Below are 17390 nucleotides of genomic sequence, written 5' to 3' on the forward strand. Positions count from 1 at the left end.
TCATTGTGATAAGATTAGTCACTGAAGCAAATACCAAACTGCTTATATTTGTTCTTCCAGTTTATTGTAAATTTAATTTTACATTTCTTGAAAGTCTTGGAAGTATGCTACACAGTCACTCTCTCTCTCTCTCTCTCTCTCTCTCTCTCTCTCTCTCTCTCTCTCTCTCTCTGTTATTCTTGAATACCACGGTATTCATATTACTGAGTATTTTTTCACACACACCAAAAAGGAGAAAAATATACATTCAACATTGCCATTTTGTGACTTTAAAAAATAAAGAAATAAGTAGGAGGTAGGGGGGTAAGAGATCAACTAAAGGACTTGTATGCATGCATATAAGCATAACCAATGGACATAAGACACTGGGTGATAGGGGAGGCTAGGGGACTGTCTAGGGCGGGGGGATAAAATGGATACATATGTAATACCCTTTGTAATACTTTAAGCAATAAAAAAAAAAAATTAAAAAAAAAAAGAAAAAAAAAAGAAATAAGAAGGACATGCTTTTGATTGAATTCTAGTTCTAGAAATTTATCTTCCTATCTAATAAAAGAGAAACATGGTGATTAGCCATACTTCCGCTACCCTTCCCATTGGCTAATAAGGGCAATATGCAAATTAACTGCCAGCCAAGATGGCGGCCAGCAGCCAGGCTACTGATACGAACAGGAGGCTTGCTTGCTTCAGTGATGGAGGACTCCAATGTTCCTCGCCTGCCGCTGCTGTGCTCTGAGCTGCTAAGAAACATTGTTACAAATGTAGAAGCTAAACAAAACCCCAGAAACCTGTTTTCAGTCAGCCGGCATCTCAGAGCTGGAGTCGCCACAAAGTGTCAAATACAGAAAGTAAACAAAGCCAGAAACCTGCTTTTAGCAGCGAGGTCTCACAGCTAAAGCCAGCTCTCAGCTCCAGTGACAGCCATAAATCCAAAAATAAAAAAAAAATAAAAAAGGAGAAGTTGGGACCTTCAGTCACCAGCCAGCCTGAAAATGGCCCTCAGCCCCTCACCCAGACTGCCCAGGCACCCCAGTGGGGACCCCCACCCTGATCCAGGACACCCTTCAGGGCAAATGAGCCAGCCCCCACCCATGCACCAGGCCTTTATCCTATATAGTAAAAGGGTAATATGCCTCCCAGCACCTGGATCAGCGGAGCCGCGAGGGCTCCTGGCCCCTGGAGCAGCGTGACAGGGGGCAGCCCCTGATCGCCCTGCAGCTCTGTATATGACGGGGGCAGGGCCGCAACCTCCCTATCCTCCCTGCTCTGTTCGTGACAGGGGAAGGCACCCCAACCCCCTGATCGGCCCTGCTCTGTGCCTGATAGGGGGGAGCTCCCCAACCCCCTGATCACCCTGCGTCTCTGTGTGTGACAGGCTGTGGTGCCCCAACCCCCTGATCGGCCCTGCTCTGTGTGACAGGGTACGGCACCCCAACCGTCCCCCATGGGCCTTGCTCTGTGTGTGACAGGGTGGAGCCACAACCTCCCCATAGGCCCTGCCCTGAGTGTGACAGGGGGTAGTGCCCCAAGCCCTTGATCGGCCCTGCTCTGTGGGTGACGTGGCGGTGCCCCAACCTCCCCATCGACCATGCCTTGAGTGTGACAGGGGGCGGCACCCCAATCCCCCAATTGGCCCTACCCTGAGTGTGACTGAGGGTGGCATCAAAACCTCCTGATCGGCCCTGATCTTTGTATGACAGGGGGGAGCTCCCCAACCCCCTGATCGGCCCTGCTCTGTGCATGACGGCGGGAGCTACCCAACCCCATCATTGGCCCTGCTCTGTGCATGACAAGGGAGAGCTTCCCAAACCCCTGCTGGGCCCTTCTCTGTGGGTGACAGGGGACAGTGCTCTAACCCCCTGATCGGCCGGCACTGTATGTGACAGGAGTGGCACCACAACCCCCTGATCCTCCCTGCTCTGTGGGTGACAGGGGGTGGTGCTGCAACCTCCCCATCGACCCTGCCTTGAGTGGGGCAGGCACCTAGGGATTGGGCTTGCCCTCTGCCACCCAGGAGTGGGACTAAGCCAGCAGGACGTTATATCCCAAGGGGTCCCAGACTGTGAGAGGGCACAAGTGGTGCTGAGGGACACCCCCCCGACCCCCGCCAATGCAGGAATTTTTGTGCACTGGGCCTCTAGTAAGAATATAATTGTCTATGATGGTGGGATTGGGCCAGGTGCTGGGTTGCTTCCCCTCATGGACTTTGTAAACCAGCATAGGAGAGAGCTCCTCAAAGCAAGCAGACAGGACAAAATAACCACAAACCAATAAATGCTGCAAGGAATCAGTAATCTGGAATAGAGAGTCATGGCGGGGGGCGAGGGGGGGTGGGGGGTGAGAAAAGGCAACGTCTTAGATTAGATGGTCAGGGAGGTTTTCTCTGAGAGACATTTAAGCTGAGTCAAACAGCTGAGAGTGTCTGATACTCAGAGAGTTGGGAGAAGAGCTTTGCAAAGAGAAGGAAGAACATCTGCAAAGAGAAAAAAGTGTGTCTCAAGGACTGAAAGGAAGTGAGTGTTGGTGTTTTGTGAGTGAAGCTGTGAGAGACACTAGTTGGGGCTGGGGGGTCCATGGGGCAAAACAAGGCAGTGAGTCATTCTGTTTTGTGTTTTAAGGGCAATGAGAAGTCATTAAAGTGTCTTAAGCAGGTAGGGTAGGATGGCTGGTTTTAAGTTGAATGGATCACTCTGGTTGCAGGGAGTAGAACAGGTTGAAGACAGGACAAGATCAGAAGCAGAGAGAGCAGAGGCCCAGCAGATGGGGAGGGTGGCCTTAACTAGGACAAGAGCAGGAAAGGTAGGAAAAGAACTAACTCCACTTGGAGATGAAATCATGACATGTCAATGGTGGACTGGGTCCTGGAGTTACAAGGTAGGGTAAAATCAAGGATGACCCTTCATTTTAAACTAGGGGACCTCCAGGAGGGTCCATAAAGGGTTAATATGGGGAAGAGTTTGAACTCCTGAGAGGTGAGCAGGGGAGATGGCAGGAAGGAATTTAGATGCATAAGTCTTGGATGCTGGTATGAATTTGGAAGAGGAGACGCTACTGATAATAGAATCCAATTGAGTAAGACAGGGAAACAGGGCAAAGGAAAGTCACAATAAAAGTAAAATTGGGGAATGAAAACCAAGACAGGGGGTCAGAAAATGTTACCACACTTTGAACGCTGCGTCAAAGCAACAAAGTCAGGAGCTTTTAAATTATGAAGCCAGGGAAACAACTTTAACCACACTTTCCTTTGACAAGTTCAGGAAAAATAATTTCACTTGCAGATGAGCAATAGGAAAAGTTGAGTACTGGAAAGAGTGTGAAAAAATGGCCACTCATACATTTTAGGGAAACATTTTATTGGGACAAGCTTATTAGAGAATAATTGAGAGCAAGGGTCCTCAAACTATGGCCCGCGGGCTTCATGCGTCCTGCTGAAAACATTTATCCGGCCTGCCTGGTGTTTTTGCCACCGCTGTGTGCATAGGAATTTGTTCATAGTTTTTTTTTAAACTATAGTCCGGCCCTCCAACAGTCTGAGGGCCCTGTTTAAAAAGTTTGAGGACCCCTGATTTGGAGCATCTATACAAATTAAAATATTCAATCTTTTTGACACAATTCCATTTTGAACTTATTTTATAGGAATTCAAGACACAGTGTAAATGTTGAAATATATGAGTAATAGTAAATTTATGACAACATTTTCACCATAAAATTTTGGCATTACGGCAACTTCTATCAATAGACAACAGAGAAAAAGACATTATTGTGCATACATAATGAAATACTTGTGCAGTTGTAAAATGGAGTCATGTTATCTTAAGGTAGACATGAATTTTTCATGATGAAGTTTAAATTAAAAGCACAAGTGTTGAGTAAGACTCCCTCCACGTTCTGCGTGGAGTAGGGCTCGGTATCTGAAAGAGGAGCCACACAACAAATGAGAGAAAAAGACACGAGATAATTTTGCAATATTGGGGGACCAGGCGGCCAAGTCCCGAAGGACTTCCACCCATGCTCAGGCTGCTCCAATCTTTTATTGATCTGGAGTAGCCCTTAGGCAGGCGACCTGCCATTAACAGGCAGACTAGCCCATCAGCAAGGATTTACATAATAAAAAATGGGGGAGTTCTTTCAGCTACCACTGTCTGGACAAACAGAGGTGGCGCATAGCTCAGACCTTGGCTAGGGCTTCAAAGGCACCCAGCCTTCCGGGGGTTTCGGGGAGTTCTCTGTCTATGCTTATCAGATAGAGAAGGCAATAAACAGTTTCCCACATCTCCCCCTTATTTTTTCCTTAAAAAACGAGAAATAAACATATAAGAACAAAAAATGTTTAAGTCCCAAAATCAATGTCCAACAGTTCTGAGTCCAAGTTTCAATGTCCGACAGTTCATGTGTACATGCCAGCAATGAAATGCTGGTTCTGGATGGTGGACAAATGCAGGTCTGGTCCTCTCCGGTTTGGTCCTGGGCACCCTGCAGGGACGCACAGCTGCTGACTGCTAGCATGGCAAGGCGTCTTCACCATCTCCATCTCTGAACTGTCTCTTCTGTCTTTGTGGCTGGCTTTCTGTGATCCGTTGTTAGAGGAATCCACATGGTCTTGTAGCTGTTCTCTGAAAGTATGCAAACATATTCTCGACCAAAGGTTAAAGGAAAAAAAAAACAAAAACCTTACTTGGGGTCTTTTCTTTCACATGGTCTTTCCCTGGCTTACCCTGGCATAATGTGTGTTTTTTCTGGGTGTCTCACTATTAGCATTATAAATGAAAATATTTTTTCTCTAAATGTAATTTAGTTACAGGATCTATTTCCTTACATGGTATTCTTCCAGTATATTTTTCCACTATCCCCCTTTTTTTGCTTTAATTAGGAGACTTCTTGGAAATTTTATAATGCAGTCTAGATAGCTTTAAATATTAACTTTTTGCAGGCAAAAAAAATGAACCTAAACATGCTAAACTATTGAAAGGATGGTCAGCTCAAGATGTGAAGTTTTATGCCACAACTGGTACAGTATTTCCTTTAACACTATGGTCTAGAACAGCATTGTTGGATATTGGAGATACTAGAGAAGTGAGGTTTGACTCTGTTCCACTGATGCGGAGGGATCTAAGGAGGGGGCAGGCATGTGAGAAGGGAGTAATGTAGATTTCTTTAGTTGTGGCACCAGACAAGCCATTCCATAATGAGCCAGACACTTAGAATAAGGACAAGGAGAAGTTTGAATGGGGATTTTTTCTCAACACTTTCTCATACTGGCAAGGAAAAAAGAAGCTGATTTTTAATTTAGGTTTGGATTGGGGGGGGGAATGGATGGTGGTGGTCGCAGTCATGAGGAACATGCTGTTGTGTTAGTGCTGGCAGTGTATAATAATGAATTTGATTTCCTTTTTACATGGCAGACTATTGAATATTGTTAAACTATTGAAAGGATGGTCAGCTCAAGATCTGAAGTTTTATGCCACAACTGGTCCAGTTTTTCCTTTAACAACTTGGTCTAGAACAGCATTGCTGGATATTGGAGATACTAGAGAAGTGAGGTTTCACTCTAACTTTTTCACTGATGATTCACTTCATGTTACATTTGCCCAATACATAAGTAAGATATTATTAATAAGGGAAATTGGGTATGGTGTACATGGTTATTATCTTCACAATTTTATTTTCACATCAGCTTCTTTTTTCCTTGCCAGTATGAGAAAGTGTTGAGAAAAAATCCCCATTCAGACTTCTCCTTGTCCTTATTCTAAGTGTCTGGCTCATTATGGAATGGCTTGTCTGGTGCCACAACTAAAGAAATCTGGAACTATTCTAAAATAAAACATCCATTAAAACAACACTCAAAATCCTAGGAAATGGTAGCAACTGAACATAGTGGAATGGACCACTGAAATGACGGGGAAGTATGGGAATTGTCTTAGAGGAAACACCACCTCCCTGCCATATGCTGGACTATAATGGAACTAGAGGAAATGAGAGAGGTCATTCTGGGAAAAATATTAGGAGTTAAGAGGAAGGTCTCCGTTCTATAACCAGAGTGTCTGAGATTTCTGCATCCTCTGCCACTCCCACCCGTCCTGGATGGTCAAGCTGAGGCTTTGTGATGTCAAGCCACACCATGGCAACCACTGATTTTGGGCCACCTGAGCTTAAGGGAGTGGCTCCTCATTAACCTAAAGAGTATATGTAGAGGCCAGGACTATTTTAGTAGTGTCTGTTGCCTCAAGATAGCAAAACTTAATAAGACGATATTTTAGACTAGTAGAGATAAGGAATAAGACTCCAAACACAAGGATGGATGAAGAAACTGCAATTCCAAAAGTGAATTTATGTTTGTATTGGGGGTGGGTGGGATGGATGTTGGTGGTCACAGTCATGAGGAACAGGGAGTTGTGTTAGTGCTGGTAGTGTATAATAAAGAAATTGTTTTCCTTTTTACATGGCAGACTATTGAATATTGTTAAACTATTGAAAGGGTGGTCAGCTCAAGATGTGAAGTTTTATGCCACAACTGGTATAGTTTTTCCTTTAATATCATGGTCGAGAACAGCATTGTTGGATATTGGAGATACTAGAGAAGTGAGGTTTGACTCTGTTTCACTGATGGGGAGGGACTTAAGGAGGGGGCAGGCATGTGAGAAGGGCGTAATGTAGATTTCTTTAGTTGTGGCACCAGACAAGCCATTCCATAATGAGCCAGCCATTTAGAATAAGGGACAAGGAGAAGTCTGAATGGGGATTTTTTTCTCAACACTTTCTCATACTGGCAAGGAAAAAAGAAGCTGATGTTTAATTTAGCTTTGGATTTGGGGGGTGGGATGGATGATGGTGGCCGTAGTCATGAGGAACAGGGTGTTGTTTTAGTGCTGGCAGTGTATAATAATGAATTTGATTTCCTTTTTACATGGTAGACTATTGAATATTGTTAAACTATTGAAAGGATGGTCAGCTCAAGATCTGAAGTTTTATGCCACAACTGGTCCAGTTTTTCCTTTAACAACTTGGTCTAGAACAGCATTGCTGGATATTGGAGATACTAGAGAAGTGAGGTTTCACCCTGTTTCACTGATGATTCACTTCATGTTACATTTGCTCCATACATACGTAAGATGTTAGTAATATGGGAAATTGGGTAGGGTGTATATGGTTATTATCTTCACAATTTTTCTGTAAATCTTGAACTCTTCTAAAATAAAACATCTATTAAAACAACACTCAAAATCCTAGGAAATGGTAGCAACTGAACATAGTGGAATGGACCACTGAAATGACGGGGGAGTATGGAAATTGTCTTAGAGGAAACACCACCTCCTGCCATATGCTGGACTATAATGGAACTGGAGGAAATGAGAGAGGTCAGTTTGGGAAAAATTTTAGGAGGCAAGAGGAAGGTCTCTTCTCTAAAACCAGAGCATCTGAGATTTCTGCATCTTCTGCCAACCCCGCCCCTTATGGATGGTCAAGCTGAGGCTTTGTGATGTCAAGCCACACCATGGCAACCACTGATTTTGTGTAATGAGATCTGTAGTGAGTGGCTCATCATTGACCTAGAGAGTATATTGAGGCCAGGACCCTTTGAGTAGTGTCTCTTGCCTCAAGATAGCCAAAGTTACTAAGAAGATATTGTAAACTAGTGGATATAAGGAATAAGACTCCAAACACAAGGATGGATGAAGAAACTGCAAGTCCTAAAGTGAATTAGATGTCAGTTTCTCAACTGGATGACGAAGAAGTGGATAAGGTCAGAATACCTTAATAAAATGCTCCCCCTTTTCCTCTTAATTCCTAACCCAAGATTCTGGCCTTGTGCCTTTTGGCCACACAGACTTCCTTATTCAATCCATTGTCATTCTATTACAAGCCCATTTCCAAATCATTCTCCAATTTCTTCCCCCAAACCAATGTCTTTCTGGGTTTAACTTGTTTCCAAGGTACATATGTTATGCCGAGATTTCAAGATCACCCAAGACAGGCCACTCGGGAGCTGAGTCCAATGCAAAAGCATAGAGTCTTTTATTCAAGCCTGGGACTTGGTGCTCCTCCTGCCTCCATTACTGGAAGTAAGAGAGAGCCCTGAGTCCCAAGGGAACAAAGAATTTATAGGGATTGGGCTCGGGGGGTGGGGGCATACTCTGACCATTGATTTGGCTGATTCCGGTTGGTTGATTGAGGGCGGGGGGGGGCTAGTGAGGCAAGGGCAGGGTGCAGCTAGGGTCTGATTACACAAAGACAGGGGGGTGGCTAGCATACCCTTGGCCTTGGGCTAGTTTCCACCGCTTTCCCATTCGCTGAGATAAGTGCAGGTTGAGTAACTGATACATTCTGTGGCTTTTTCTTGGAAGAGGGGATAAGGCACAGCTATCAGTCCTGTTCTGTCCTTACATTCCCCCCTTGTCTTGGAACTTCCGGCTCAATCATGAGATGGACTGAACTATCAACTTATCTACTTTTATACACTTCTTGACAAATTGGACTAGTCTGTTAATAATGCAAGGGCTGTAAGTCAGCAACAGCAGGAGGATTACAAGGAGTCTGCCGAGGTCTGCTGTCTTCTTGAGGATGATCTGCTGCGGGTGTGTCTAGTCAGAGGTCACCTTCCAGTCAGGCTCCCCGCTGTCCTGGGCACAGAAGGAGCTGGGCTTGTGACCTGGCAGAGACAAACTATAACAAATGGTCCGCTGGAAGGGAAAGAAAACATTTAAGTTTTAATAACCTCCATCAAAATAGAGTTTTTCTTCTTAAAAATTCCTCTATCGCCATCAAAAAGCCAAATCAGCATGAATTCATCTACTGCATTCAATTTGGCCTGATGTTTGCATAAACACAACAAGAATGGTAACTGACTACCTTTGCTGGAATTTCATGATTGAATCTTAATGTGCCCTGTAGTGGCCAGGAAGCCAAGCCATCCAGCTGCCATCAGGCCTGCCTGCAGTATCTGCTGTGTTAGGTGAATCCCTCACCTGTAGCAACTCCACCTGAGCCCATGCTCTAGGCTTTAAGGCCCATCTCAGTAGCCCTCCTACTCGTTGCAGCCCAGAGTGTGTGGGGGTTCCCTAGGAATGTGGAGGTGTCCTTATTGCTCCCCTTCTACTCTAACCAACCGCTAGGATGGTAGGTCATGGGCCTGACACTCCAGCAACAGCCATCTTCAGGGCTCCCAAGCAGGATACCAGGCTTTGTCCATGGGACTCTTATTGGCTTCAAGCCTTCAGAGCTCAGACAGGTTTCTTTAAACCATGATACTCCAGTCAAAGTTTCCGGTTAATAAAATCACTACTGAAAACCGGTCTTATTTATTTCATGCAAAGAAATATATTGCCATGACATATTAAGCATTGCCAGATTTCAGAGGAATTATATAAGGAGAAAAACGTACTGGTCTGCTCTCAGATCTTCTGATTTTTCTTGTCACTCCTTTAAAAATGCATAACTATGCCTCAGACCTTCCATTCTAAATAGGCCTTTCCCAGCTCTCTACACCCGAGGTTTGTACCACCCCTGACATGGGCATGGTCATGCAGGCCTGCAAGACAGTACACAGGCTGCCAGCTGTTAGCTGTTTCTCAATAGAGACCAAAACCTGATGGGTATTCTTCTTTGTCCAGTTGGGCATCTGCCCTCTTGGCAGCCAGACACCCTTTACTTTTGGGGTGTATCCCATATAGTCCCCTTCCTGGACAGCTAACACATAGCTATATCAATGTCTCTCAGTGTGGGAGACTGGACACTTGCCAGTTATTCCCAAACACTACCAAGTACTGTAGACCATCACCGGTCCACAGCTACAGCTACATTTAAACCTGTAAGAGAATTGAAGGTTAATACAACATATTAATACAATGAGACATAATATTGGCACCATGGCCGCTTCAGGAAGCTAAATCCTCCACTACTAAACATGAGATATGGCAAGGCTATACAAACATTTTAGGGAGGTGACTAAAGTCCACTCTTTGACCTTTCTATATAAGGTAAAATTGTCCTTGTCTTTCTGAAGCCATGTCTACGAAAATGAGCCTATTATACAATTTTCTGCAGGTATAGTCCTTTTCAAGTTGGGGTGAGTCCTGGGGTCCTGAACTTCTTTACCCACACCGAGTCCCCAGGCTGGAAAGGATGTACAGAGTCTGAGGTGGCACTGGCAGGTCATCTCGAACAAGCTTATGGGTGGCTTGTCATTTCTGTAAGAGATCACGTCCAAGTAAGGGGTACAGGCATTCTGGCATAACTAGAAACGAATGAGTTACCATGTTGTTTCTGAGGTCCACAGTCCTTTTTGATGTACAAGGAAAAAGGCAGTTTGTCCGGTGGCTCTTAGAACTGGTGTCTTCTTAGATGTTACTGGTCCCATTGGTTCTTTCAAGACTGAATAGGCTGCTCCAGAATACACCAGAAAATTAACTGGGGGTTCTATTTATCTACAAATATGTATACCTAAGTAGACATATAAACATCAAATAAACATCCACATTTACACCTTTTCAGTGAACAAGTACTTTTACAGTCTTGGGAATTTTGACAGATAACAGGAACACTGCCCAAGTCCCCTTATAGGGGCCTGACAAGAATAGATGTGGGGGCCTTTGGCTGGGGGGTATGAAGTCTCCATCCTTTTTCTCTCGGCACTGCTAAGGACAGGATCATTGGAGAGGTCTCTTCACCTAGGCAAGGCTGTGCTGAGCCATCTGGGGCAAAAGTGGTTTCTGCTTCCATTTTGGCTAAAAGGTCTCTGTCCATTAGAGGGACCAGGTCAACTGGAAAATAGAGGAATTCATGAACCACCTGATGCCTGCCTAACTAACATCGGCGGGGGCGGCAGAACACTCTGCAGCTGTGGTACCATACCGGTAGCTCCAATAATGGTGACTTCCTGTCCTGAGAGGGGAGCTACCTTCTGAGTAACTACCGAGTGCTCTGCCGCTGTATCAATCATAAAGCTCCCAGTCTGGCCCCCGATCTTCATTTTGACCATTGGCTCATGGGGGCCCAGTTGGAGAAAACTCAGTCTGTCCTAGTCAGAGTCAGCTGTTGCCAGTCCGAGGAGGCCTGCCTCAGGCGGCTCTGGCCAATAGTGGCTGGGTGGTTTGGATGGCCTTGCCAGTTTCTTCTGGCCTGCTACTAAACTTTACTCTGTCCCTTCTTACACACGCAGAACTGGACCCAAGGCAGCGAGGTTTGAGCAATTTTAAAATTCCTTAACATACATTTTATCATTCATGTTGCAGGGAGGGACCAGGTTGGCTCCTCCTGAATAAAAGAACTAATCAAAATAAGGCTTATTTTCTAACTTCATTTTTCCCTGTGTGTGGACAACAAATGCCACTAATCAGATTGACATAAACGATTTAACCTTTGGTTAGGGAGGCAAATGCCAAGCATTTACTCCCAAGTGTCATTGGTTTAGGGAAGATAGGATTTCTGCTCAGTTTCCCTATTTTCCTTGTTCCAGCTTACTGGTTTATCATGCATTCAATTTTCTGATGGCTTCCAGGTCCAGGGAGAGTGCCTTTTTGTTAACCCTTAGGGCCTTGCTTTTTGCCTTTTTACCAGTTTCCTTTGTAGCAGAGCAGCAACCAGGCCTCTTACAAAGGAGTGCACTAGAAGGGGATATCAGCCCCTCCTGTGAGCCAGCTGCTCCACCTAGGGTCTCCCAGAGGCCCAGCCAGAGTGTCCCCCAGCAAATCCTGGAAGCCGCTGTCCTTTTGCAGTGGTATGGACTCAAGCAGGGGCTTCACTGGATGTAGCCAGCAGCAAAGCGCTCGCTGACTTCTGCCTGCAGCTGCTTCTGCCCACAAGCTCTTCTCCTCAGCACAGGCCGCACTGGTAGCTCCAGAACCTCGGAGTTCTCCAGCTCTTGTAGGCTATCCTTGATCCACCAGCACAGGGCTTCTTCTCCATCACGGGCTTCTGGGCCTGCGAGCAGCTCAGGCATTCAGCCCCCCCACCCCTTCTTTGACCTGGCTCTCAGGGGCTGAGTGTGCCTGGCAAACAGTTCTAAATTACCAGGGGGGCTGCAGATTCTAGCTTTGTGCCTCCTCTGCTTTTCTAGCGGGAGTTTAGTTGTTGTTGTTGTTGTTGTTGTTGTTGTTGTTGTTTTCTTAGAAACCTTAATCCTTTAACTATTACCAAAAGAGAACATTCAGCAATTTTAGATTAATATTTATGAACATATTTTAAATGTACTTTTACTCTTAAGATATATCTAGACCTTTTGTGATAAAACTAAGAATAGGTATCAGTATGATTCAGCATTGGAGGGGTTCAAAGAATAAACCAGGGCAGAGAAAGATTGTGATTACAGTTATTTTTTTGTAAACTTGAAATTCTCTTAGGTTTGTTGCCAGCAGCATAACTACCAAAACCCCCACCCCCCTTATCTCAGCCCAGGGGATTTTTTCCTCAACAACATTTTCTCATACTTTCAAGGAAGAAAAGAAGCTGATGTTTAATTTAGGTTTGGATTAGGGGGGTGGGATGGATGGTGGTGGTCACAGTCATGGGGAACAAGGTGTTGTTTTAGTGCTGGCAGTGTATAATAATTAATTTGATTTCCTTTGTACATGGTAGACTATTGAATATTGTTAAACTATTGACAGGATTGTCAGCTCAAGATGTGAAGTTTTATGCCACAACTGGTACAGTTTTTCCTTTAACAACTTGATCTAGAACAGCAATGCTGGATATTGGAGATACTAGAGAAGTGAGGTTAGACTCTAACTGTTTCACTGATGATTCACTTCATGTTACATTTGCCCCATACCCAAGTAAGATATTAGTAATAAGGGAAATTGGTTATGGTGTACATGGAAAATATCTTCCCAATTTTTCTGTAAATCTGGAACTCTTCTAAAATAAAACATCGATTAAAACAACACTCAAAATCCTAGGAAATGGTAATATTTGATAATAGTGGAATAGCCCACTGAAATGACGGGGGAGTATGGGATGTGGCTTAGAGAAAACACCACCTCCCTGCCATATGCTGGCCTATAATGTAACTAGAGGATAGGAGAGAGAGAGAGATGTCAGTTTGGGAATAAATTTAGGAGTTAAGAGGAAGGTCTCTTTTCTTTAACCAGAGTGTCTGAGATTACTGCATCCTCTGCCAATCCCGCCCGTCCTGAATGGTCAAGCTGAGGCTTCGAAAAGGGCATTATGAGAAAATTAAAACATTAATGGTCTCTTGAATAAATACCAGCAAGTGTATAAAGGAAATGTGTTTGTACTTTTGCATGTTTCCAGATGATGGGGAGGGATCCAAGGATGGGCAGGCATGTGAGAAGGGACTTATGTAGAATTCTTTAATTGTGGCACCAGACAAGGCTTTCCATACTGAGCCAGACACCTAGAATAAGGACAAGAAGACTGAAGAGGGATTTTTTCCTCAACAATTTCTCATACTTTCAAGGAAGAAAAGAAGCTGATGTTTAATTTAGGTTTGGATTAGGGGAGTGGGATGGATGGTGGTGGTCACAGTCATGAGGAACAGGGTGTTGTTTTAGTGCTGGCAGTGTATAATAATGAATTTGATTTCCTTTTTACATGGTAGACTATTGAATATTGTTAAAGTATTGACAGGATTGTAAGCTCAAGATGGGAACTTTTATGCCACAACTGTTACAGTTTTTCCTATAACAACTTGGTCTAGAACAGCGTTTTTGGCTATTAGAGATACTAGAGAAGTGAGGTTTCACTCTATTTCACTGATGATTCACTTCATGTTACATTTTCCCCATACACAAGTAATATATTAGTATTAAGGGAAATTGGTTATGGTGTACATGGGTATTGTCTTCACAATTTTTCTGTAAATATGGAACTATTCTAAAATAAAACATCCATTAAAACAACACACAATCCAAGGAAATGGTAATATCTGAAGTCAGTGGAATGGACCACTGAAATGCCAGGGGTATGGCAAGCGGCTAAGAAGAAACACCACCTCCCTGCAATATGCTGGACTATAATGGAACTAGAGGAAATGATAGAGAGGTCAGTGTGGGAAAAATTTTAGGAGGTAAGAGGAAGGTATCTTTTCTATAACCAGAGCATCTGAGACATCTGCATCCTCTCCCACCCCCGCCCCTCCTGGATGGTCAAGCTGAGGCTTTGTGATGTCAAGCCCCACCATGGCATCCACTGATTTTGGGCAACCAGAATTAAAGTGAGAGGCTCCTTATTGATCTAGAGAGTATATATAGAGGCCAGGACCCTTTAAGTAGTGTCTGTTGCCTCAAGACAGCGAAACTTAATTAGACGATATTGTAGACTAGTAGAGATAAGGAATAAGACTCCAAACACAAGGATGGATGAAGGAACTGCAAGTCCTAAAGTGAATTAGAAGTCAGTTTCTCAGCTGGATGACAAAGAAGTGGATAAGGTCAGAATACCTTACCCAAATGCTGCCCCATCCCCAGTAATTCCTCACCCAAGTTTCTGGCCTTCTGCTTTTTGGCCACAGACAATTCCTCATTCAATCCTTTGTCATTCAATTACAAGCCAGTTTCCTAATCATTTTCTAATTTCTTCCCCCAAACCAATGTCTTTCTGTGTTTAACTTGTTTCCAAACAACATAACCAACATAGTGGCGATGGTAATTTTGGACTTTAAGCTGAATGAAGGAAGACAAGAGGGAGAATGACAGAAAGAATCAGATAATTGTCTTTTACTAAAGGAAGGGGACAACCTCCAGTAAGCAAGCCAACAAATGCAGAAGAAGACGTTCTGGAGTATTCATCTACTGCAGGTGATATCCAAGCTCTCCCAGAGAAACCCACATAATAATGTGTATCCCTCTATAAAAAATACTTCAGAAATGGGCATTATGAGAAGATGAAAACATTAATGGTGTCCTTGAATAAATACCAGCAAGGGAATAAATGAAATGTGTTTGTATTTTTGTGTGTTTTCAGATGATGGGGAGGCATCTAAGGAGGGGGCAGCAATGTGAGCAGGGAGTAATGTAGAATTCTTTAATTGGGGCACCAGACAAGACATTCCATACTGAGCCAGACAATGAGAATAAGGACAAGGAGAATACTGAAGGGGGATTTTATCCTCAACACTTTCTCATACGGTCAAGGCAGTAAAGAAGCTGATGTTTCATTTAGGTTTGATTGGGGGGGGGGATAGATGGTGGTGGTCGCAGTCATGAGGAACAGCGTGTGGTGTTAGTGCTAGCAGTGTATAATAGTGAATTTGATTTCCTTTTTACATGGTAGACTATTGAGTATTGTTAAACTATTGTCAGGATTGTCAGCTCAAGATGGGAACTTTTATGCCACAATGGTACAGTTTTTCCTACAACAATTTGGTCTAGAACAGCGTTGTTGGATATTGGATATACTGGAGAAGTGAGGTTTCATTCTATCTATTTCACTGATGATTCACTTCATGTTACATTTGCCCCATACTCAAGTAAGATATTAGTAATAAGGGAAATTGGTTATGGTGTACATGGGCATTATCTTCACAGTTTTTCTGTTAATCACACTCAAAATAGGAAATGGTAATATCTGAACATAGTGAAATGGACCACTAAAATGACGGTGGCATTTGGAAAGTGGCTTAGAGAAAACACCACCTCCCCGCCATACGCTGGACTATAGTGAAACTACAGGAAGAAAGAGAGAGAGAGAGAGAGAGAGAGAGAGAGAGAGAGAGAGAGAGAGAGAGAGATCAGTTTGGGAAAAATTTTAAGAGGTAAGAGGAAGGTCTCTTTTCTATACCGCGAGCATCTGAGATTTTTGCATCCTCTGCCACCCTCTTCCCTCCTGGATGGTCAAGCTGAGGCTTTGTGATGTCAAGCCGCACCATGGCAACCACTGATTTTGGGCAACCAGTGCTGAAGTGAGTGGCTCCTCATTCACCTAGAGAGTTTATATAGAGGCTTGGACCCTTTGAGTAGTGTCCATTGCATCAAGATAGCCAAACTTACTAAGAATATATTGTAGACTAGTGGAGATAAGGAATAAGACTCCAAACTCAAGGATCGATGAAGAAACTGCAAGTCCTAAAGTGAATTAGAAGTCAGTTTCTCAACTGCATGACGAAGTGGATAAGGTCAGAATACCTTATTCAAAGCTACCCCTTCCCCAGTAATTCCTCTCCCAAGGTTCTGGCCTTGTGCTTTTTGGCCACAGACACTTCCTCATTCAATCCACTGTCATCCAATTACAAGCACATTTCCTAAACATTTTCCAAATTTTCCCCCAAAACCAATGTCTTTCTGTGATTAACTTGTTTCCAAACTACATAACCAAGATAGTGCCAACGGTAACTTTGGACTTTAAGCTGAATGTAGACAAGAGGGAGAAAGACAGAAAGAATCAGATAATTGTATTTTACTACAGGAAGGGGAAAACCTCCAGTAAGCAAGACAACAACCTCCACTAAGCAAGGAAGAAAAGAAGCTGAGGTTTAATTTAGGTCTGGATTTGGGGGGTGGGATGGATGGTGGTGGTCGCAGTCATGAAGAACAGGGTGCTGTTTTAGTGCTGGCAGTGTATAATAGTGAATTTGATTTCCTTTTTACATGGTAGAGTATTGAATATTGTTAAACTATTGACAGGATTTTCTGCTCAAGATGGGAAATTTTATGCCACCATGGTACAGTTTTTCCTTTATCTACTTGGTCTAGAACAGCATTGCTGGATATTGGAGATACTAAAGAAGTGAGGTTTCACTCTGTTTCACTGATGATTCACTTCATGTTACATTTGCCCCAAACATAAGTAAGATATTAGTAATAAGGGAAATTGGGTATGGTGTACATGGTTATTATCTTCACAATTTTTATGTAAATCTGGAACTATTCTAAAATAAAGCATCCGGATTTTCAATCCCAGCAACAACACAGAGCGGATAACTATTAAGGAACCAGCTCTGGGCAGTCGACTTCCCCACACCAGTTTTAAGTGCAATAGAGACGATAAACCCAAGCTACTGGACAGAGAGGCCTTATAGCCTCAGAGGCCAACCCAAAAACACTGCCACCCAAAGGCTGAGCCACAAACTGACTCTTAGCTAAATACAAATTAAGGCAGTCTGGGAGTCAAATATGGCCTGCTTTAAAATCCAGACTGTGGTTTACAACAGGGAGGAACAGTGTATCGCAGGGAAATTCAACACTCTCCTGAATTCCTGACAGGACTAAGGCAAGCCAGACTGATGAGTAGAAGAACAGAAGGACCTTCACTACTGCAATTTTTTATTCTTCTTTTTTCTTTTTTCTTTTTTCACCTTTTAACTAAGAAACCAATTCTTTCTCTTTTTTTTCCATCACCTGATTTTACCCTTTAAATTACTACATTTTTATTTTTTAACCAGTATTATTACTGCTACCATTTTATCATTTTTTAAAGTGCCATTTTATTTTCTCTTTATT

Source organism: Myotis daubentonii, chromosome 16, assembly GCF_963259705.1.
Source record: "Myotis daubentonii chromosome 16, mMyoDau2.1, whole genome shotgun sequence".
Taxonomy (NCBI): domain Eukaryota; kingdom Metazoa; phylum Chordata; class Mammalia; order Chiroptera; family Vespertilionidae; genus Myotis; species Myotis daubentonii.